A 25277-nucleotide genomic window follows, 5' to 3' on the forward strand; every position below is an offset into this window, starting at 1 on the left:
ATGTTTCTCTGTAAAAACCAGAAGACACCAGCAGACACTCACCCATTTCGATTCTAATGGTGTGTCTTTCTCTACCTCATTGAAAAGATTCACTCAGTAATGCCATTTGTTTCCAGCAAATACTTCAGAATTTTCTCAAGGTAAAAGTTAAGACATCTACTAACCAATCCCTCCACTCTTTGGTTTTCACAGAATCATCACATTTTACAATAAAGTTAAATTATTCTTATTTTTCCTATATGTTAGGATGGAAACTGCTAAACTAAACCAGACTTCTTGTAGGCCTGCACTTCCCAGAAAGAAGCCACTCACAAGTTCCAATCTGAAATTTTTCCCTTCCTTCTCGTAACTTGAAATAGAATATGTAATAGGAACTATAAACAAATGGGTATAAAGCTCGGCTGAGTAATCCCATCTCTGAGATGTCATGGAAAAGGCACAAATTTGGAGTGAGGAGACCTGACCTTCAGTCCTGACATTGCAAGTAAGAAGATGGGAGATGTTGGGCAACTCAGATTTCCTGAACCTCAGTTGTGTCTCTTGTAAAATAAGGATTATAAGCCCTTTCTATTTCAAGAAGTCCTTCTTTAAAAAATATATATATATATATGTATGTATGTATACATATATATAATAAAATCAGACTCTCCATTTGTCAAAAAAAAAAATACACTTTAAAAAAACCAGACTCTCCACTAATCAAAAAAAAAAAAAAAAAAAGAAGTCCTTCCTTGGGAGGATTGCATTAAAAAATATGTACAAGTGCTCTGTAAGGCTTAAAGAACTGTACAAGTGTGGTATTTTCAGTAGACACTCAGAGTGCCTCCCCACTATGTTCCATTCTTTGGGGAGTGTCCTCTTCACACCTTTCCAAAGGGTAGTCCCAAGCAGTCATAGCTGAAACAAGCATAATGATGATACTTCAAAAACAAGAGATACAGTTTAGAATGATGAAAAAGTTCCAGGGGTGGAGAGTGGTAATGGTTGTACAAGATGTGTATGTACTTAATGCCACTGAATTGAACTGTACAGTTAAAAATGGTTAAAATGGTAAATTTTGTGCTATGTCTATTTTTCCACAAAACAAAATGCTTTGTAAAACTAAGAGCTAACACGTACTGAGGACTCACGTGTCTTTCTTATAATCCTTGACACAGGTTATTTGACGTCATCCTCACAATAATGTCATGTAGTAGGTGCCAGTGTTATCCTCATCTTATAGATGAGGAAAGAGTGACACAAGAAAGCTAAGTAACTAACAAAGGTGACATGGCTAGTAAGTGGTAGCCATGAATCTGGACAGATTCCAGAGCCCTGGCCCTACTATCAATCCCCTCCCCCTCCACCAATCAGAGGAGAGCTCAAGTCACAAAGTCCAAGGAGCTTGGCTTTTCAGACTCTTGCTCAGGTATCTGGTATGAGAGATACTGAAATTCTGATCACGTAGTGGTTGGCGCTGGACTCTTTTGATAAAAACAAGAGGTTCCTGGCTCCAAGGCAAGTCAAAGGCTCATGAGCGCCAGAGTTATAAGCAACAGGAAACCAGGAGCAGGCGAAGAAGGCAGTCTAAAGAAATCGAGACTAGGGAGGGGAGGGAAGATGGAGTGTGCTGGACTTCTTTCCAGCTCCTCTGTGTGTCTCGCACTTTGTATCTTTGTGATTGTCCTACATACTTACCAACAAACCTCTTTTGCCTAGGCTCTTCCGACAAGCTGTGTAATCTGCAACCTAATGAGCTCTAATTATTCTAATGAAGTATTTCAAGAGGGAAGAGAAGCTGTGTATGCAAAAATATCTAGAGCATTGCTTTTTATAATAATCAAACATCGGAAAGAACAGAACCACCCAATAACTAGGGAATAATAAACGATACTATGTACATTTAGTGGAATACTATGTAATCATGAAAATGCATAAACAGAAAAACTGTATGTAAGTGGAATAATTACGATAGGGAAAATACATCAAAAACTATAAGTGCGGGAAAGAGCATGTGTGTTGTTCTATATTGTTCAAAAATCACATTAAATTTTTGAGAAAAGCTTGAGGGCTCTTAAAATCCCCTTTCTTAAAACATTTGATAGAATTATCCAGTCTCAGAACTGGAAATTAATGTTAGCAGTCATTTAGCATAATTTCTTCAGATTCTGAACACCCTTAGCAATGAAGAGTTCTCTGCCTTCCAGCATAGTGGCTGCCCACCTCTGGGGACAGAAGTGCCAAAGTTTCTCCTCTGGCTGGCTTCTTACAAAGTTCTTCCTTATGTTACCTCTGCAGTTTCTTCCCCTTAGTTCAAGTTCCTCAAAGAGGGGCACACAAGAATCCACAGAAACAGGCTTGACGTACAGGCCCTGCTCATCTGGGAAAATGATTTCAGTCATTGTCTTTAGCTCCAACTCCTATACTTGAAACATACATTATAATGAAAACAAATATATGTGTATATATGCATGACTGGGACATTATGCTCTACACCAGAAATCAACACGTTGTGACTGACTATACTTCATTAAAAAAGATAAACATACATTATAATAATCTAGCTCCTAATCTGTTTAACTGACCTAGGCATCAACCCTGCTAAGTCGCCTCAGTGAAGCCAGCGTGGCCCAATGGATGGGCTGCTGCGTGCAGCTGTGCCTCCAAGGAAAGACCGCCATGGGGGAAGGAAGGGTGGGCAGAAGCAGAGACAATACAAAATCAGTACCACGTTTTTAGAAAGTGGTGGGCTTGGGGGATGAGGGGGCAGAAATTCACATAATGTCCCAATAATTTCACAGCAGAGCTAGAAGAGAGCACTTACAGCTATCCCGGGACTCTCCGACAGAAAGCTCTTCCTGGACGCACAGACATTAGCAGTACCGACAGCTCTTAGGTGGCAGCTCTGGCTCGTTCGTGTGGTCACGAGGTCTTTTGCATGCGTGACAAAAACACAACAGAACGCCCGAGAGGCATCTGGACGGCACAGAGCAAGACAAAAGGCTGAACTCCCCTCTACAGAACTCCATTAAAAAATGAAGTGGGTCTATTACAAAGTCACAGTTTCCATTTTTCTGCTTTATTAAGTCAACCATGCTGGAGGGGGTCTAGCCAACGTCAGCCTCCAGGAATGAGTGCAAAGGGGCAGGGGGCATGAGACTCAGGGATGTCCCTTCAGGAGCAGATGGAAGGACTGTCTCGAGATCTTCCATTCATTTTGGACAAACACACACATGTCCAGATTCAGGCTGTGGTTACTAGATTGCTCACTACCAGTCTTGTTTTATATTGAAACAATGACCTCTTGAAACCACAGGCCCACAGATCTCCTCCCCAACCGTGAACTGTTCCCCAGCACGGCCAGGATGAGATTCTCCCAGCAACAGGATGTCAAACCCTTCCACAGCAAAATAATTCACTTGCCACCATTTTTATTTGCATTATCTTCCCAGATAAGATTAATTCCTTCTTTGAAGAGACAGACATCACTGTAGCCTGTCAGATTCCAGGGAGCTGTAAAACTGCGGACTGCTCCAAGCAGGCAAAGATACTAATCTGTTTGATCTTCTTCAAAGCTCTCTGAGTGGGTGCAATGGCCCCAGATTTTCCCGAGTACCAGAAAGTGTAGTTGTACTGCAGGGGATGCTCTCTGGTCCAGGGACAACAGCCTTCCTCTTGCTACCGCTCTGACTCTCGTCCCATTCAGATGTTTCCTTCTCACCATCTTTCTCTGCACTCTTTTCTTCATTCTGATCACGGTCCCCACTGGCATCATCTTTCAAGGCCCTGAACTTGTTCACCTTCTTGCTGCTGCCGTCAGCACTGCCTCACAGAGTGAGGCTCTCACTTTTACACAATGACACGCAGGGACTTCATGGGGGTGCGAACTGTGCAGCAGGGCCCCATGCTCAGAAGGGCCCCACACTTGTTTAATGCTCTGTTGTTATCATCTTGAAATTCTTCATAATTGTTTTGAACAAGGGAACCCACTCTTTCATTTTCCATCAGATCCCACAAGTCACGTAACCTCAAGCAGCTTCATGTCAACCCTCCCCACTCACCTGGCCCTTCTTTTTAGAGGACCCGACTTGGGGTCTTTTCACCATCCTGGTTGCTCTCCTCTGACTTTCATTCCCCGAACTCACCACAGACTCCACCTATGACCTAGTCAGTGAGGAGTACAGGGGCACCTCAAACACTGTTGTTACAAACAAGATCGCGTGCGTATCTGTAGTAACAGAAAGTAATAACTGTGTACTATGTGGTGGGCATTATGTTAAGCACACTACATGTGTTCTTATGTAATCCTCACAACAGCCCTTCCATTTAGGAGACAGATTTATCCCCAGTTTGCAGATCAGAAAACGACGACTTGGAGAGGTTACATGACTTGCTGAGGCCACAGGCGGCAGAGAACTCAAAGCCAGGTCTTCGCACGCTGGTACGGTATGCTCTACTAAGGCTTCTCCCCAGTTACTAGAGGCACTCCGTCCCTGGGGGGCTAGAAGCAGCACATATTGGGCTATTGACCAATTCTGGTCATACTGTCAGTGAATCTTCATCGGAGGTGACTCTGCTGAGGTCTCGTGATGCTGACTGAGCTGTTCCCACGTGGCATCTCCTTTCCTGGGCTCACGCCCTCTGTTTGGTTGTTTCCACCAAGCTCAGCCTCATTCTTAGGTCCCTACTGCTGTCACAAAGTACCATAAATTTAGCGGGCTTAAAACGATTCAAATGTATTATCCGATAGCTCTGGAGGCCAGAAGTCTGAAATGGGCCTCACAGGGCTAAGAGGAAGGTGGCGGCAGAGATGTGTTTCTCCTGGAGGCTCCGCAGGAGACCCTGGCCATTGTTTTCCCGTTGTCTAGAGGCTGCCTGTGCTCCCTGGCTTGCGGCCATTTCACTCCCATCTCTGCTTCTGTCCTCACATCTCCTGCTGTGACTGCCCCTTCTGCCTCCCTCTTATAAGAAGCCTGTGATGACACTGACCGCCCGGCTCATCCACCATAATCTCCTGATGCTAAGGTCAGCAGATCAGTCACCTGAATCCCACCTGCAATTGTAAGTCTCCCTTGCCACATAACATAACAGATTCAAGGGTTCTGGGAATTAAGGCAGGGACATCTTTGGGGGGTCTGTTATTCTGTCCACCAGTCTCCCAGCACACCACACACACAACCCTGTCCTCAGGGGACCTGGATTCCAGGGCCTTCCCCACCCTCTGGAGCCTGCTCAACCTCCTGTGGCTGCATTCTGGTTCTTCTGTGTTCAGCTCATAAACATTTACAGAGCACCTATCATATGCCAGGCACTTTGCTAGGGGCAGGGGAGACCCAGAGAAAAAGACATCATCCTTGCCCGGAAGGAGCTCACATTTTAGAGAAGCTGACAGAAAAATCATGAAGGACAAGAATATACGGCAATTGCTGGGATAAAAGGGAGCAGAGGGAGTTAGCGGAGGGGCACTTGGGACTTGGGGTTTGGGGCGGGGAGGGATACGCAAAGATTTTTCTTAGCCCTCCTATTCTTCTCAAGAACCACAAAATCAAAACTGTAGGATTCATCCTGAAAAATGAGGATCTGTGATCTGGTCTTGGGTGTCACTAAAGGGTCAAGGCCCAGTGATTCCGAGCAGGGCTGGGTTGCTCAGAGGCCGAGCAGCCCAGGAGAACACAGATCTCCCTCTGTGCTCCTGCAGGCCCTGCTCCTGCCTGGGGTCCGCGGCAGTCGGCAGGAATTACTCGTTACCAAGGTGAGGAGGACCCCCGCCAAGGGGAACAAGCTATTTACAGTGTTCAAGGGGGAGGGAGTGATCCTCTCATTTCCCCAGGCTCAGCCTGAAAGCTGAGAGGGGAACAAATTGTTGGACTAGATATACAGAGATGTGGTTTAGTTCCTCTAAGCATCTCAAACATGGAGTCTGAGGAAGGAGCTGGAACCTGTAAGCTTTCGATGATTTATGTTTGTTTCAGAAACTGCACCACAGCCGAGGACCCTGGATCTGTCTGATGACCAAGCTTTGTTCCTCCCTGATGGCCATTCTGTAACTGTCATCACAAGAAACCCGGAAGCCGTCATCTGAGTTGGTGCCCTTCTGCCCACAGACATTTCACAGGAACCAGCTGGCCTTGTTTCCAGCTCTATACTGAACTCTACTGTCTCCTTTAAGAAACACAAGCAAATGCGTGTGTGTATTTGCATTTTCTGAAGTCTCTTATTTAAAACACACACACACACACACACACACACACACACACGGAAATTTCCTTTCTAGCGGCACATATCCAAAATGCTACTTAGATGAGACTGAATGCATGTTAAATCAGCTGACGTTGTGAAATCACTAGTGTTCGTACAGGGCTTTATAGCTGGCCAAAGGTGTTCTTGGCCATTGAATTTTGCTCCTTATAAACCTTGTGAAACACTGTCCTCAATGGGGGTCCGTTAAGCCTTAAGGATCTTTCAAATCCAGTTCCTCCTGAGCACGCTGACTGAGAGGGTACTTTTCATGTTTTACTCTGTTGAATAAAACACATTCTGCTCTTTATCTACAAAGGACTAAAGCAGGGATCAGCTGCAGTCTGCTTGGTCCCACACCTGAAATGTGACCATCAGCCTCAGCCTGAATACCACCAGTGACACAGGCATCACCTCCCAAGGCATCTTTGCTTGGTTCTGACAGATGGCCAGAGACGCTGATAGATTCCCCCAGCGTGTTCATAAGAGGGCTTCAAGAGAGGACACCTTCAAGGGGTTTGGTGTGGGCCCATTACAGTTTCTCTATATTGGAAACAGCCAACCAACCCAATCAGGTCTTTTCTCCTGGGTAATACGAAATGACAAGAGGGGGTCACGAAGAAAAGGTGGTCCTGCTCCTCTAAACAATACAAAAGGCCTGCTGTTTATCCAAATCCTTGAAGTGCTGGGACCAGGAGGCTCCTTGCGGCTAAAGAAGACACTGTCTCGCATCTTTATGGTAAGCCTCCGTTAATGAGGAGAATATGAATGCTTTTCCTCCTTGAAACTTTAAAAAGTCAGGGGGATGGGTAACAGCTCAGTGGTTGAGCACACATGCTTAGCATGCACAAGGTCCTGGGTTCAATCCCCACACCACCATTAAAATAAATAGAAAATTCTTTTTTAAAAAGTTAAACTAGTATTAAGTTCTAATTGTGATGCTTATTCTAAAAATGAGGACATGGAGTCTCAGAAAGATCTATCAATCTACAAGGTCTCCTGGCTAGGAAGCAGCAGAGCGAGCTTCTGTAACTCTAGCTATAGACTTTAGTTAATTAAAAAAACAAACAAACCGCTCCCCCACCATCAAAAATCTAAGTGAAATTAAAAAAAAATTTAAACCTAAATTAAAAAAAATTAATGCATGGACATTAGATAATAAACAAAAATCGATATCATGACTTGGATGAATGTCCAGGAAACTCTGCTGAGATGAAAAAGCCAATTCCAAAAGGTATATACAGTTAAGATTCTACACATAGGACATACTTGCAATGACAACATTTTAGAAGGGAGGCTAGATTAGAGCTAGGACAGGGTGGGGTGGTGGCCAGCAGGCTTTGACTCTGAGCTGGGTGGCCTGAGGTCGCTGCTCCTGCCCACTGGCTGAGGTAAGAGGGAGCTTTAGGTCAAATGATCTCCACTGAGCCAATACACAGAAAGCCTTGGCTTCCTGAGACATTCCTCAGCTTACTGTCCACCCTAGAGAAATCAAGTGAGGTTGTTAAGTTTTTCAAATGGGTAGTGTGACATGAAGATTAATACACAGGTACCTGCCTGGGGAAAAAGAGCATTTACGGCAGCTTGGTGCTGCAGTCAACTGGACTTTCAAGTGACGGTGAAAATTGATGACAACCTGCAAACCATCGCAACTGTTTTATGGAAAGTCAGGGTGACTAGATGGCTCAGGAAGTGAAGCCTGAGAAAAGAGCAGGTCCAGCTTGGTCTAGCGCAGTTCCTTCTGAGCTGGTGACTGCTGGTAGTCAATGGGCCAATGGCAAGGGCAAAGGGGCACGAGAAGTTTCGCGGACAGTGCAAGAGAGAAGTGAAGGAAGAAGGGCCAACAGAGCGCAAGGCCAGGAGTCACAGCTTGAATGCAGTGTCTGAGCCCTGCCCTAGAGACCATGAGGCTCTCAGCCAGTCTCTGAGTCTGAGTTTCTGATTCCCCATTTGCAAAACAGGGTAAGGAACCCTTGTCCAGCCTACGTTACCAGGTTGGTGGGAGGAACAAATGGAATTATGTAAGTAACAAGTATTTTGTGAACACTTACATTCTAGGCAAATACAAAGATGAGTAATGTGATTTGACAAGATTCTTACTCGTGGTCCCTAAATTTCTGGACCTATGATTTGGCAAGTAAGCTAATTCAGTCTGAAGGCTTGTGGGTCCATGGCCCTCAATTGAACATTACTAAATGATCGGGTCCTGGCAGCAGCCGCTGCACTCACCGTGAATTTCTGTGGGGGCTCGTACAATGGGAGAAGGAAGCATCATGGGCCCAGCTGGCCTGAGCTCGAACAAGTCATCTGGCTCCTTACTCTGCTTCCACAGCTGATCCTTGGCCCAAAGCTATGCACACAGGAAGCCTTTAATAATGAGTAAATGCTCATCTAATTTGGTGAGTGCATCTTCCTCCATTTCCACTCATGTAATTTGGTAGGTCAGTAAGTCTGGAAATGCTGGACAGGAGAGGGGAAGACTGTCACGGTGTTTAAGTCTGGTCAGAGACCCTCTCGGAGGGAGGCACTTAGGGTTGAGTAGAAAACCTTCCCTAAGAAGAGAGAGACACAGTGTGGCAAAAAGCATGTCGGCTCCGGGCTCAGGTAGCTGAGTAAGTAACCGACTTCACCTTCCTTGAGTCATGATTTCCTCACCTGTCAAATGGTAATGACATCAGTGCTCTCCTCACAGAATGTCCTGAGGACTGAACGAGATACACAGATATGGAACAGCTGGTAAGAGCAAGAACACAGTCATGTGGATCCTTTCTTTCTTCAAAGGATAGGAAGAAGATATCGCAACTGTAAAGTACTGTCCTGCGCCTGTTTTTCTGAGAGAATGAAAACAGGAGCCTTGGATAGCTGAGCCTGTTCTCTTTGTGGCTCCTGGAAAGGCATCTTGTCAACCCTGGGATTTGGAGTCAGATAGATTCATATCTGTGCTCCACTAATTACAAGCTATGTGATCTTAAGCATGTTAGTTAATCTCTCCTAATCTCTGTTTCCTCCAGTGTAACACAGAGTTCCATAATACCTATGAATGTGGTTTTTTAGAAAGTTAAACAGGTAGTGTATGTAAAAGTGGCTAGGACAGCGTCCTACACACAGTCCAGATGCAATAAAAAGTTGTTCTTATTCTAACTATCTTGGGTGTGGCAGGAGTGCCTGGAGAAATGGAGGACAGAGTGTCCACGGGCACCACTGTTACTTTTCATAGCCCTCAGTCATCCTTGCTTCCATCTGTGCAGTACTTTCTTCCCACTGGAGTTCGACAATAGTTCACACACAAGGGCTTCGGGGGTGTGGATGAGTCAACCGGGTGGTGTGGCTGCCAGAAACAATGGATGTCATCCCAATACCCCACCTGGAGTCCGGGAGGACACAGCAAATTGGATGTGAACAAGCTGCAGAGCGTGCCAGAGAGCGCAAGCAGGATGGGGAAACGGCTGGAAAGATGCTGTGAGGAATGTCTGAGGCACTGGGACGAGACAGCCAAAAGGAGTACAAAATAAACCAGTATCTTTAGGGCTAATATGTGAAAGGAAGATTTCATTTATTCTGTAATTCCCTGGAGAGCAGAATGCAGACCAGCTTCTACAAGTTACCTGGAGATACCTTTCAGCTCAGTGGAGAGAATTTCCTGACAGCGCAGCCATCCGACGACAGTGCATCTGTCCATCAGTGGACCAGGCTGTCCCATGAAGGACCACCTGAGCCCACGGTCTGGCCCTTGTGGGGAGAGGTGGCGAGGCTGGCCTGGACATCTCCCAGGCCCTTCACAACTTTGAAATTCTATCTCATGAGAGGCCCACTGGTGCTTCAACAGAAGCCGTCTTGTGTTAGCAAGTCATTTATGTAAAGCTTGCCCTTTATTGTGTGTTATCAAATTTGGGGGCACCACAACTAGATAGAAGAAACAGGTACCTTAATTACCTTTTACTGGCTACAGTTACTACTGTAGATGAAACGCCCGATGTATTTAACAATTCCATACCGCTTATCTACGCTAAGGAGGCTACTCAAACTGCCAAACCAACCTTTTTTCTGACTGTGGCAAAATTTTTATTCCAACAACGTAGCAGAGAAAAGAAGTTCTTACCACCAACATCTACAAACTGATTTTGAAGGAGAGAGGATAGCTCAGTGGTTGAGTGTGTGCTTAGCACACATGAGGTCCTGGGTTCATTCCCCAGTACCTCCATTTAAAAAATAAGTAAACTTAATTACCACCCCCCTCAAAAACAAAAAAGAGAAAAAGTTAAAAAAGAAAAAAGCTGATTTTGAAATAGAAGAGTAACTGCTTCTAATGTGAGCACATTATTTTATACCGCAAACTTCAGGGTCCTTATATGTAAAAAGGGGATGATAGTGATATTTACCTATAAGAACTGTTCATTCATTCATTCAACAAATAAGTGAGCAACCAATTATGTGCCAGGCCTGGTTCTACCTGCTGGGGACTGATACTATTGAGCTAAAAAGACATCCAGCCTCATGGAGCTTACATCCTAGTGGGGAGAGGTAGCAATAAATACAGTTAAGTAAACTGAAGCAGGCCAGTGTGAACACACCATGTAAAAGTGCTATGAGAAAACAAAGCGGGGACAGGGACAGGGACAGGGAGGAGGAGGCGGTTTCCATGGAAGGACTAAGTAAGATAATGCAGGTAGAAATGACTCCATGGACAGGTTATGGAGAAAGTCTTCAATCAACGTTAGCTATTATTATCCTGGGGACTTCTGTGTCTGCGGGACCTAGAGTTAAATGCATCATTCCACTCCTGAATTACTGCATAGGTGGTATGTATTCAAAATCAAACCCAAAAGGAAGCGGGTCCCGATGATACTGTTTTCAGGTAGAAGAAAAGAATCAATGAAAACGTCGTGCCTTTGGGGTTCTGGCAATGTCTCACGCAAGGACGCAGGTAAGAACCTATAGGAAACATGGGAATGTAGCAGCTGAGGCTTGAACTGAGCTACATCAGGTAAGTGACATCATTTTTCTAAGCCTTAGTTTTTTCCGCCTATTTGACCAGGACCATTGCGACACTTAGTATGTAAATGCTAAATAAATACATATCTAAGGTGTAATATGCATGGGCAGACAGCAGGTACAGTTAGCTCACATTATCATCACTGTCCAAACAAACTCATCTGAATTTTCAAAGGTTTCAGTGTGTTCAGAATGAAAAAACAAGGCAGAATTCCTCAGAAGGGAACATTCCACAATCATGTGTTGCCAGGAGTTGGACTAAGGTCACTTGTTATGAGAACAAACCAGGAAAACATAAGGAAGCGTTCAACTGATTAAATGTTCAGTCCAGAGCTCAACCTTGCTAACTCCTTGGCTGCAGTCTGCAGAATTCCAGAAGATGCTAACAAAGACACACTGATTCACTAAAAACAGTTCTTCGTACAAATACAAGGATTTAGCCAGAAAGCAGTCCAGCAGGATTTATGAAGTGTGCTTCCCTCCACAGAGCCTGCAAGTCGAGGAGACCCACAGGCTCCCTTTAATCAGCCCTGTTCTCCCGGAGAACTCTGCAGCATCGTCCCTCTGCTCTTGCCACTCTGACTGAAGAGCCTGGGATTTGAGAATTTAATTTGTTCTGTGTTGGACTTCGTCTCCTGGGGACAGCTTTAGGAGGAAGGAGCTCTTTCTGCTTTCCCAGAGGAGACAGCAGAAATTACATCCCCATCAGATCCACTTCCACAAGTTCTGAAGGAAATGAAAGCTTTGGGGTATTTATTGGCATTGGTGCCTCTTCCACTCAAATCCCCAAGGGGAGCTATTTCTAGAACTGGGAGTCCCCTACTCGCTCCTGCTCTGACGTTAGAGGGCTTGCATCTAGCAGTCTGCCCCTTCCAAGGGTAGCTGTGACCACCTGGCACTTCAAAAGGACCACAGAGGCCCCAAGGGACAAAGGTGTTGGCCTTGCCGGGTCTAAGTCAGTGCTTCTCAAGTTGCCTGTGGTGAAGAACCAGTTTGTTCTTATTTCCAATCCATCATGGACTGATACTTTAATCAAACACAATGAAAATCAATTGCTAGAAAAATTTTTATTAAAGACATAAAATGCAAGCCAATGTTTCTATTACTGGATTCAACAGACATGAAATTACTATCAAATTGCTATAAAACTTTTAAATGTTTACTCACAACTTCTGTATCTAATCCAGCCACGGGCAACAGCCCTAAGCCACTATTTAGCCATGAACATTTACTTGAAACAAAACACAAAGCCAAATGACCCCTTTCCTCACGAAATAAGATGATATATTTAACGCAGAGGTTGGCACACAGTAGTCACTCACTAAATGTTAGCTGTCACTATTGCTACTCTCTGCAGGCTGGTGAGAAGGAGAAACACTAACCTTGAGACTGAGATGCAAGTCTGAGTTCCTACTCCCTTCCTGCTGCCATTGGACAAGTGTCTTCACCGTTCTGGGCTTTAGTTCCCCAAATTTGCAATACATAGTGAGATGACTGAGAATCTAACATCTAGATCAATAATTTATGGGCTTAACTGAAAGCCAGAGTGAAAAAAGAAAAAAATTTGTGTCCCAGTACACAAACTCCTACACACACACTCAAGCAAGCAACTGCAAAGTTTCATGAAGTAATATGACCTCACCACGGGCTATGTACTCTCATATTTTCTATCTTGTTTTATTTATTTTTTTAATGCTGGTCAAGGCACATATAATTGATTTCAAACCCACAGTGTGAAAACTGCTGGAGCAAATGAGCTCTTGGGTTCCCATCCTCCACAGCTCACTGATCCGGCGAACGACCAGGAAGTCGTTACACACCAGTCGTCTACAAACCTCACTTCTAAGACAGGCCTGACATTTTTAAAGGCAGGTCCAGCTACAAGTTTTCATTTTTGCTTTTTTAAGCCACCTGGTTCTAAACTGGGATATTCTTAGTGAATCTTTTGGTACAAAGAAGGACGGTCAAAGATGTGGGACACACCACTGGGTGGTGACCCGCAGGTAACACTGGGTAACTCCCATCCATCCTCATGCACGGTGCCCGCAGGCAAATGTGCCAGGGGTCCGGACAGGGGAAATGCCCTTCCTGGATTCTGCTTTCTCACTGAGTTGCCTTCTGCTTTCTGGAGAAGGGAGAGAGGACAGCAGTGGGAGTGAACAGGCTGCTGGAAATATTAGGACTGAACTGGCATTTCCACACCTTCACGTGTAAGAAACAGCAGGTGAGGGGACTCTCTAGGGCAGAGAACACTGACAAGCCACCTTTGACCTGAGGGATTATTTTACAGCCCTTCCATCCTTTAAATGAGTAACTTGAACTTCTGATTTTCAACTCAGCGAAGAATAAAACATGAAACTATCTTATGTCCAGTAACTTCTACCCTTCTCTCTTGAGTAATAAGGGCCTCAACCTGACCTCTTGCCAAGTTGAGTTGCTAAGCCTTTAATTTTGATGAGAATTTTTAATCCCATGTTCAAAACAAAGTCTCAGCTGAGACAAGGCTGGAGGCTCCAAGGGCCGGGGTGGAGGAGTCGAGTGGTCTCTCTCTCAGCCCCCTCCCTCCCCTTCTCCCTGAGCTTACTCTCTTGGTTGGTTCCTTTCATGACCATCCACAGTAAATCTGAGAGTTGGTTCTGCTGAAATGACATCTTTCAAAAAAAGCTCTGCATGAAATGGGGCTCACCTCTCCAGAAGCTGGAAAGAGGGCTCCCACATCAACCACCCCACCTTGGTGGGGTGAGTTTTCTGACTGGCCAGAGGCTCATCCTTTGGGATACTCCCCATATCCTGGCTCATTCCTGGGGTCCACTCTTGGGTTGTGGGGGCTGCTCTCCAGTGGGGCACTAGGCAGAAGGCTTTAGTCCCAAGCCACCTTCTACGGATTCACTTCCACTGACCACGGAGTCCAAGAAACCACATCCTTGTCCCACCAAATTTGGCATCTCTCCTTTCCACCGTCCCACTCCTTCTCTTAGCTCAGCAGAGACTGGGTGTGGGGAGCTCTTTCTGGGACAGCTAACAGCTCACCGATTTCCCAACAAAAGATATCTCCAAGCGGAGGTTCTCTCCTTGTCCTGGCTGTCTTTCCTATGGAAGGCCGTAAGCGATAAGGGCAACCTGGGAGCTGATTCTGCTGAAAAGGCACCTCTTGAAAAAGCTTTGCAGGAAGATGCTGGCCACGGAGCTGCAGCTCTCTGATCAGAGAAAAGTGGGGATTTTAAACACCTTTTTAGCTGTGGACTCTTCTCGTCCATTTTTAGAAAACAGGAAAGACTCCAGCCAGCATCTCACACATTAGATTTCCACTGTTAGCCACATACCAGGCTCCATGCCAGGCACCATGAACACAGCAATGGATAGGGCCACGGTCCCTGCCCTCAGAGAACTCAACAACCTAACAAGACATTACACACACACCATACCCCCCAAACACGTACATCTACGTAGTTCAACTGTGATGAGTACCTTGACAGAAAAGCACAGTGTCACGGGGCTGGACACAGCTGGGAGTGTCAGGAAAGGGGTCTCTGAGGAATTAATATTTAACCAGAGACTGAAGGATAAGGGATAGCCTGGTGAAGTGAGTGGTACAGGTGTCCCAGGCAGGTGGAAATGCACCTGAGGTGGAAAGAAGCTTGATTCCCTGGACAAAGGAGGGCGAGTCAACGGGGCACAAGCCATGGGACCAGAGAGGGAGGGGGAACCAGACTGCCCAGGATCTCAAGGGGCAAGTTAAAGACAGTAATCTTGATCCCAAGAGTAAAGGAAGCCCTCAGAGGGTTTTAAAACAAAATCATGCCATGACCAAATTTTCATTTTATGAAGGTAATTACAGGTGTACAGCCAAGAAGGCAACAGAAGGTGGGCAGAGTGGATGGGGGAGGGTGGTATGACAGTTCCAAAACACTCCAACATATGCTCGGTCTAACTCCTTTGCAAGGCCTCATCTCCTAATCTACGTTCAAGAGCAAAGCGAGATTAGTTTATATTTACTTAATCTCTCATACTTTTTCCGTTCTGGATTCATAGCCTTGCTCTACCACTTACTAGCAGTGTGTCTTTAAAACCCTCTGTGAGCTTCCTCAGATTTTTAAACTATGAAACGTGGAAAACTCTTCCATTCTGAAGATTTGAATTAGGATCAAACAAGGGCACTCAACACTGACTCATCACAAGGAAATAATCCTATAAGAAAGGAAGGGAGGAAGGAAGGAAGGGAGGGAGAGAGAGAGGGAGGGAGGGAGGAAGGAAGATCTCTTCCAGTTATTAGACCCAAATTACTTACACAAAATTCTACATATATAAATTGCACTAGACTGCCTAAATTGCATTTACTAAAAAGTGGCAAATTTTATGGTATTAGAATAGTGGTATTAGCAATAATTTTGTAGAAATCAATGAGTGATAACAAAATGGGGAAAATACATATCTAGACATAATTCTATACATTATACTGGTAGATATTTTAATTAGAAGTCCAAGATACCCTCCCCATAAGAAAGGGTGTCTGTGTTACCAATGACGTGGTTCCCAGAAATCTAGTCTATCACTGTAACTTTGAGAATTTCTGCCTTCCCAAAAGATCTAAACCTCTGAAAATACTTTAGCACCTGGAAAGGGGTCAGCAGTGTATCTGCATCTCAATCTGATGCAGATGACAGACACTGAGAGCTGATCACAGGTAGACCTGGATGGGTGGTTACAACATTCTCTTCTGTGGAACCCAGAGGTAGCCTGAAAAGTCTTTAAGAGCAAAGTACTCTAGGTAGCTACCCCTATGGACCCTAAGATATTCCTGGTCCAAAGATACTCATTTCCCACAAAAAAAACAAACAAGGAATGGGAGTCTAGGTAATATGTCTAGAATTTCATTTACAAAGATAGTGGCAGAAAATGAAAATGAATTTCCCACTAAATTGGAACTGTTCTCTGTCTTAACACTCTTTAACATCACTATCCATCTCATAATCTCATGAAAAATAAAAGTACAGTAACAGTGCAAATGCATAAAGCAAGATACAATCAGCTTATTTTACTCCATTTCAATTGGGTGAATTGTTTTAACATACATTACCTTAGGAGCATGCATTACAACACAAAACCCTCTCAAACTCTTTAAATATAAAGAACTCCAGCTGAGAATGTCCCAGATACACTCGAGTACTTGGCATCTCTTCCAATGGGAATCTGCACAATCATATTTTGGATATGAAGGGAAAAAAGTGGTTTTTTGGTGCCTCCCTTACTCTTACTTCTGCTTAATGAAGAATTTGTGTGGTAAAAGATTAATCTAACAGGTAATGAGGAGAACGAACTACATGGTGAGGATAAACTGTAATTGTGAGTGTAGAGTTTAAAGGAAGCAATTTTTAGGGGAAAAAATCCTCTACGAAGCATATAAAACACAAAAATCTTACTGTCTCCACCTCACACCAGTCAGAATGGCCATCATTAAAAAGTCCACAAATGATAAATGCTGGAGAGGGTGTGGAGAAAAGGGAACTCTTCTACAGTGTTGGTAGGAATATAGTTTGGCGCAGGCATTATGGAAAACAGTATAGAGATTCCTCAGAAGACTAAAAACAGGTATATTTATACAATGGAATGCTATTAAGCCACAAAACCCAACAATGCCATTTGCAGCAACATGGATGTCTCTGGAGAATGTGATTCTAAGTGAAGTAAGCCAGAAAGAGGAAGAAGAATACCTTGAGATCGCTCATATGTGGAAATCTAAAAATAAATAAATAAATAAATACAAAACAGAAACAGACTCATAGACATAGAATATAAACTTGTGGTTGCCAAGGGGTTGGGGGGTGGGAAGGGATAGACTGGGAGTTCAAAATCTGTAGATACTGACAGGCGTATGTAGAACAGATAAACAAGATTATACTGTATAGCACAGGGAAATATATACAAGATCTTGTGGTAGCTCACAGTAAAAAAAATGTGACAATGAATATATGTATGTTCATGTATAAGTGAAAAATTGTGCTCTACACTGGAAATTGACACAACATTGTAAAATGACTATAACTCAATAAAAAAAACTAAAAAAAAAAAAAAGACTAAAAACAGACTCACCCTATGATCCAGCAATCCCACTCTGGGGCATATATCTGGAGGGAACTCTAATTCGAAAAGATACATGCACCCCAATGTTCACAGCAGCACTATTTACAACAGCCAAGACATGGAAGCAACCTAAATAACCATCAATAGATGACTGGATAAGGAAGCTGTCGTATATTTATACAATGGAATACTACTCAGCCATAAAAAAGAATAAAATAATGTCATTTGCAGCAACATGGATGGGCCTGGAGACTGTCATTCTAAATGAAGTAAGCCAGAAAGAGGGAAAAAAAATACATTATGATATCACTCACATGTGGAATCTAAAAAAAAGAAAAAAAGGGAAGACACTAATGAACTCATCTATAAAACAGAAACAGACTCAGACATAGTAAACAATCTTATGGTTACTGGGGAAAAGGGGGTGGGAAGGAATAAATTTGGGAGTTTGAGATTTGCAAATATTAACTAATATAAATAAAAATAGATAAAAAACAAACTTCTGTATAGCACAGGGATTTACATTCTATATATTGTAATAACCTTTAATGAAAGTAAATATAAAAACATATACATAAAACTGGGACATTGTGCTGTACACCAGAAATTGACACACTGTAATTATTACACTTCAGTAAAATTTTTTTAAAAAGAATCTTGTTCTCTCAAAAAGCAACTGATTTGGAAGAAACAAATCAGCTTAATAATGGTACAGACAAATTTATGGCACATGTATAGTTGGCTGGTTATTCAGGGAAGCTCAAAATGTATGAGACACAGCAAAATATTTGAAATTGGCATGGCAGGGATGATAGCTTACTTTTTGATCAAGGCAGACTACTGCACGGGATGGGGGCGGCAGTTCCTACAAGAAATCTGATTTCCAGTGCACAACGCCAAGTGAGAGCTTTGTGATCAAGTAGCCAGGGTCCACAAATGAATGCTTTTTACTCATGGCTAGTGAAACATGCAGTCCTTTAGAGAAGGTTTATTGCTATCTTTTCCTAATCTCTATGCTTCTACTTTCCTCATTTTCAAACTTCAGCATGTAATAACACAGAAAGAAACCTTTCGTGATTGAGAGCAAGCTAGGGAATGCTCTTTATAATAAGGCTCATAATACTTTGAGTTACAAGTCTAATTAGGATGCTTTTTAAAACTTTGTTTTAAAATACTAATGCTATTCTTTTCAGACATTGTATTTCTACATTTTTGAGGATAAGAAATAATACGCCACACTTGAATGCTGCTTTAGACATCAAAATAGTCATGTATATGTATGTGTGTGTGTGTACACATATATATAATTCATATGATACAAACTATATATATGTAAAAGTAAAATTCCATCTTTACCACGATTCCAGAGAGTAGGCAACTGAGGCATCTGGAGCATGGGAAGGTTCCGTAAGTCACTCAGCTTCACCAGAAAAGGCACAAAGCCAGAAAGAGATGCTCCATCACCTGCCTTCTTGTTGAGTTAGTACTGTTAATATACTTCTCATAGTTCACAAAACTTTAAAGCTACGCTATGTCAGAAACCCTGGAAAAATGTTTAACAGTCTACATATTACAGAACTTTAAACACATAAAGATACGGGAATTACGTTTTAATTACTTATTTGAAACAGTGATTATCTTCACACTGAACACCGTCTGAAGAAGAGAGCAATAAACTCAATTCTGTTGCTGGCTACAACAATGCTATTACTCTGAAATGCTTTCTTTTGGGGGGGGTGGTAAAATGACATAAAATTTATCACTATAGCCATTTTTAAGTGTACAGTTCTGTGGCAGCAAGTACATTCACATTGTATAACCATCACCATCCAACTCCAGAATTTTTTCATCTTCCCCAATAACTCTGTACCCATTAACTTCCCATTTCCCTTTCCTCCAGCCCCGGGCAACCACCCTTCCTCTTTCTGACTCTATGAATTTGACTACTCTAGGAATCTTCTATGACTCATACACTATTTGTCCTTTAGAGTCTGGCTCATTTCACTTAGCTATCGTCCAAGTCCATCCATGTTGTAGCAGGTGTCAGAATTTTCTTCCTGAATAATGCTGAATAATATTCCGTTGTAGGCATACACACTTCATCTATCCATACAACCATCGATGGGCATTTGGGCTGCTTTTACCTTCTGGCTCTTTTGAATGATGCTGCTGTGAACACTGGTGCACAAGTATCTGAGACCATTCACCTGGGTATGTGACTGAAAGTGGAGACGCTGGATCATAGGGTATTTCTGTGTTTAATTCATCTTCCCATTCTTACATCTCTAAACCGAAGAATACAGTGAATACACCAACCAAAAGCATACTGTGTGTATGTATGTTTTAAACAAAGCTGGAAAAACCCCATCAGATTTCTCTTGGATCACCTCTCACTTAACCTGTTGGAGCACCTTAACTCTATGAACTGTCCCAAAGTGCCAGGGATCTCCAGGCCCAGGCAAGCCTTCCAGTGCTCCTGCCACAGACTGAGCCCCAGGCTTTCCTGTTGATAGGAAATGGGACCCAGTATGGCTCTTTCTGCAGAAATGCAGGAGTGACTCCAAACTACACCTAACACTCCGCTCTGCAGCAGCCCACAGGCTCGGGTGTGGAACTGGGGGGTCAAGGTCCGGTAAGTATAAAACCTGATAAAATAAAACTAGTAACGGGAAAACAGGAAGACCAGGGAAGGTGGAGAAATACTCACCAAGGCCAACGATTGCACAACACATCACTCCCTGAAGCAGTTTTTTCCACCTGCTATAACACTAAAAATTAGGAGTGTTTCAAGTTACTTGAGAACTCACCAATCCCCAAACTTTCCTTTCTTAGAAGTTCTTCCAGGGTTTCTGTCAGAAATTCCTTTTCTGTTTATGGGAGCAGGAAACTCCAAGGACTTTCAGGACTGGGAGTAAAATCCACAACTGGGCAGAGCCAGCCCTCCCAATAACTAATCAAAACCACAGTCGAGCCTGCAGTTCAGAGAAGCCCTGAGTGGATGAGGACACGTGAAGGCCCTGGGCTGTAATGGGATCAATGCTACAACGAAAGCAACTCAGGGCCAAGCAGGTGTGGCTCAAGGGGTTCCTCCAGGAAAGGGCCCCCTCCGGGTGGAGAAGGGGGCAGAGAGGTCAGAGAACTGTGCAAACCAGCGGAGGAGCACGATGACCTGCAACGTCTGATGATGGCAAAGAGAGGGGCAGACCGAACCTCTCTGGACGGGAGGTAACGCTTCGCTTCCCTCTTGGCTCCCAGTTCCCTTTCTTCTTCTGTATTCTGTCCCCGTGACAAACCTGACAATAAAACTGGCTGAAGACATTAACTGGGCTGCGCTGATTAGTGGGTAATGTCTCTGTACATTAAAGGGTCACACACATTGTTCTCCTTCCCAGGCTCTCCCTGCCCTGTGTAGGCAGGTCCCGACCTCAACAGGCCCTGTTCTCTCCTTGCCCACTGCTTTGGGTTCCTACACTAGTCGGCTACCCACAGGGTGGGAAGGTTCCCAGGTACACATGTGAGCCTGGGGAGAAGTCAAGAGGTCTCTGTTTAAGGCACAGAGCCTAAACTACATGAAATGATCCAAGCCTTGCAACGGACTATGATCTAACACATAATAAGGTCGTGTACCCTGCGTCTTGTCTGTTGCTGGTCCACGTGTACAGCTTCCTTGGGAGTCTTCAGGGAGGAAGGCTGTGGGAAACCCTGGGTACTCTAATAATCCCACCTCTAAGCCCAAACGCACCTTGCACAGTACAGGCTGCAGACGCTCACTCTGCTAATTTTCCTAGTCTTTTACGCACACCTGATGGTGGGTTGGTATTTATAGCTTCATATCCCTGAAATTGATTTGTTCTAGATGTCATCACAAAATAGTCCTAAATTTTTTTTTTAAATGGAGGTACTGGGAACTGAACCCAGGATCTCATACATGCTAAGCAGGCACTCTACCAGAGCTATACCCACCCCCTTAATTATTTGACAACAGGAAAATTATTTACACACATTTTACTTTCATGTAAAGGTGACAGCAGCAATAACATGGGCATTCATCAAATATTTTTTGAGTTAGACTAGTTTCTAAATATTTTTTGTTACTGAAAGAAACATGCCATGTCCCCTTCCATTCCTTAAACACAAAGATGTAATTCTGTTCGTGCAATTACATGAATACTGTTCAACACGTAGGGCTTTTTTCTCCCTGCTTAAGCTGAATTTCATTTTGAACATCTAAATTCACAAGCATCAAGCTATTTTAATCGGGTTGCTTTTTACATTTCTAAGTGGCCCAACTTTCTCGGAATACCACTCCAGAAATACTAATCCACACTTAGCACTTATCTAGCATCAGTCACCTGAAAATTCCGAAGATCTTAATGATACGTCCGCTCAGCCCAACAGGGCCAACATCTACCCAACTCCTCTTCACCCTCCTATCACAGAACAAGGCAAAGACAGGTGGAACAACGTCCCCTGCGCTCGGGGAGAGGCAGAACACAGACACAGGGCAAGAGGGCTCCTGGGTCCCCGCCACCGCTTCTCCCGCCTGGGCCTCGCGTCCTCCTTCCCGGCACGGCGGGGCTCCTCCGTGGAAGGCAAGATGGCTGCCATCCTTCAGTTATCACAGTACTGTACCTTTAGAATGGACAGCATCAGCACTGTGATAACTGAGCCAGGGCAGCCTGTCAGTCACCATGTCGGCCGGCAGCATCCTTCCCGGGCGGCTGCGTGACTCCCTCTGAAGGCGCCCCACGAAGTGAAGGACTAAAAGGTCCCCTTCTGGTTCGGGATGTGGGGAAGCAGAAGTAAAAGTAGGGTCACAGCCCAGCAAGTGGTGAGGCTGAAACAGTAAAAGACCCAGTTGAATTATATTAAGATGCAAGGTGAACACACGATGTATACATGTTAATGATAAGCAACCAATATATCAACTACGCCTCCCAGCTCTATTTCACAGTGTCATCTCTCCCCTGCGTGGATTCGCTGATTCCCTCTCCCTGACCTCAGCCATTCATGCAACAAGTATTTATCAATGTTCCAAGACCTCTTCTGGATGTTCAGGAAATGAAGATAAGACATGGTCCCTGCTCTCAAAGTGCTCATAATAAAACAGGGCAGTAATACTTCATGTCTACTTAACATTCAGTAATCTTCTATGTGCTTTCTCCTTTGGTTTTCACAAGAACCCTAGGGGGTTGTCAATAAATTACTCATTAATTCATCACAAAAGGATTCCAGAATTAGGCATGAGCCCATTTTACAGAAAGAAAATAAAAACCTAAGAGAGGATAGGTGATTTACCTGGTCATACCACTAAGTTACACTGAACCTGGGTTCAAATCCATGTCTAACAATTGAGCCTAGGGCTTTTTTCTCTCCCCTGACCTAGCCATTCAACCCCATCAACTGGATATTCAGTTTATACAATTTATGCAAACAAAAAGATTCCTGAAAACATCTACTTTTTGCTTAAAATTTTTAGTTTTCTCAGTATCTCAGATCATGAAGCAAAAATGTGTGGGGGTTTTACAATTTAAGAATACACCTGAGCAAAAAAAATGACTTACTGTTCTTGCTCTGAGTGCCAAGAATGTACTCAAATTGATGACACTGATGATTATGTATTTATAGCACACCTGTGGGGTGTTTTTCATTATAGTTGATGTCAGTCCTACAGTTACGGTCAAGGATGGTTAACAACCTTTGGAATGCCTATTAAAAAATCAACAAATACACATCACTTACTTTGAAATTATCTGTACCTTTGAGATGTAACCTGAAATCATTTCAGGGATGATTCTTACTTTTTATAAAAAGTACAAAAAAAATTCTGAAACTAGAATTCGGGCTTCAAAATATCAACTTATTAAAGCCATGATTCATTCATTTTTTTTTCCATGTCAGTCATAAGTTCTCAAGTCATTTCAATATGCGTGGAACTTGACAGATATTTGAAAAATAATTATGTTTTCAATTAGGTATTTGCTCAAAGATTCATTATATGCAAATGAGATATTAGCACTGTACTTCAGGTAAGTCAGATAGATGAATTAATTCTTTAAATCAGCAGAGGTCAGAAAATAGGAAAGTACAGTGAGCCTAGCTCAACTGTTAACTTTAAGCACTGTGAAACAGATCTTATCCTCAGAAAAGATCCTATGAAATAATCCACCTACACACAAATTAAAACATTCTCTAAAGTGCAAAAACATCTAAAATTTAAAGAGGTCACTGCCTAGGTCTTAGCCAACTGATGTAATAACAGAGTTGAAACACGAGAGGGCAATGAAGATTAAAAAAAAAAAAAAACTGGATCCCTTAACCCAAGCTTCCTGGAAATAGTTGCACATTTTCATCCAAATTATAAACATCTGTTACATGAAGAAAGATATGGCGATTATTTGAGAATAAAATTTTAGATAGCTGATCCATCGAAAAGGATAAAAAGATTACCATCTAACATTTGTCAGCCACAAGTTCTGTCACCTTTGGAAAAGATGAATACTTACTCTGAGATACCAGAGGGTAGGTACATAAAGGAACAAATAATTCTGATATACTTAGTAATCAGACTGTTCTCCACTAAGACTGAGTACTAGGGCAACTGAATGTCTAAACGTGAAGTCCACACATACAAACATAACGTATTGCAAAGTTGAAATTCACTCCATTAGCCATGACCAAAAGTCAGACAACTAAAGACTTTTGGTCCAAAAGTAAAGAGTATTTCCTTTATTTCTTTCTTTTTCTCTCCATTTTTCTACCTAAATTGAGGGGGTGACAGGAGCCAAGAGGCCAAGTAAAAAAAAAAAAAAAAAAAAAAAAAAAAAAAAAAGCAGACTGCCATTATTCTGTGAATAAAGGAATATTTTCTCAAAATAATTCTAAAGCAGTTTCAAGGAAGAAAAATATGGGTTTTCAGAATTGTATTTTATAAATACTAATAAACACTTTAAAATATAAGTTTTATTTCTTCTTGGAAATTACTCCCTATAAATGTACATTAAAAAAAATTAAATCAGAAACATCTATTTTTTAACAGGTTTTTCTTACAAAACTGGAATTATTTTAATTTTAAAACAAGTGACTGCAGGTGTTCATACTACAGTATGAAAGGATACTACTGCATTAGTAAGAGAGAGAAAAGTGATATAAAATGCTTTCCTCCAGAGAATAAACCAATTGTAAACTTAGTTCTTCTATAAGAAAAATGATACAACTGAGAACAATTTCTTCGTGACGCATGCACTACATACTACTATCTAGAAAATCAAGTACTTCTAGCAAACTAGGATACAAAAAACGTGCTTTTTGATCTTGTGGCGTACAAATGCACGCAGCAAAAACAAGTCATGTCTCTCTTACCTACAGACTTCAAGTGAAAATGCGACGATCTTAAGCCTTTAAGTATCTGATTATATATTAAATAATTGGAGGAACCATGAAATGAGCTGCTGGCATGCAAAATATCTGATAATACTTTAAAAGTAAAATAGTTTAAATAGGTTGTTTAATTAATTTTTCCTTTAAAAATAATTTATTTTTGGATCACAAAATATAGGGAAGACACAAGGGCAATGCCTGTGATTCCAGGTTGTTTAATTTAAATCCACTGGTCTTTCACTAAAGAGCAATTTTTTTCTTCCCCAACTTGAAAACCACAATGCAACTCAATGACATTATAAAAAGTGCAAATTTGACCCAACTGTCTTGTTACTAAAAACGTACTGTCAACAGAAGATGCCAAATGTCAACTACTACTTTTGTCAGAAGTACAGAGAACGTATACCTGCATTTTACTGCAAAGCTTTGCTGTTAACAGCGTTTAAAAACTAACTTGTGCCAAGATCAGTAGGAAACCTGGACTAAGGGGGTTACACATTTTTTTTCTCTCTAGGAGAAATAAATTGGCTAGAACAACAAGGAAAAGCCAAGACGACGGCCTTGTGCCAAGTCAGCCCCAATTCTCACAGAAAAGCATTAACTGGGAG

The 25277-nt window shown here is 42.7% G+C and overlaps 1 protein-coding gene and 1 long non-coding RNA gene across 2 annotated transcripts in view; one reads left to right on the plus strand and one right to left on the minus strand.

The window, feature by feature from the left end:
• JAK1 (Janus kinase 1) overlaps positions 1–25277 on the minus strand; it is a 211019-nt gene that overhangs the window by 180710 nt on the left and 5032 nt on the right. The window lies entirely within an intron of this gene.
• On the plus strand, positions 1335–20452 carry LOC116668054. Its single transcript, XR_004325122.1, has 3 exons — positions 1335–1415; positions 3686–3687; positions 20442–20452. It is a non-coding gene; the product is annotated as an uncharacterized LOC116668054 (long non-coding RNA).

The sequence above is a fragment of the Camelus ferus genome, chromosome 13 (assembly GCF_009834535.1).
Source record: "Camelus ferus isolate YT-003-E chromosome 13, BCGSAC_Cfer_1.0, whole genome shotgun sequence".
NCBI lineage: Eukaryota > Metazoa > Chordata > Mammalia > Artiodactyla > Camelidae > Camelus > Camelus ferus.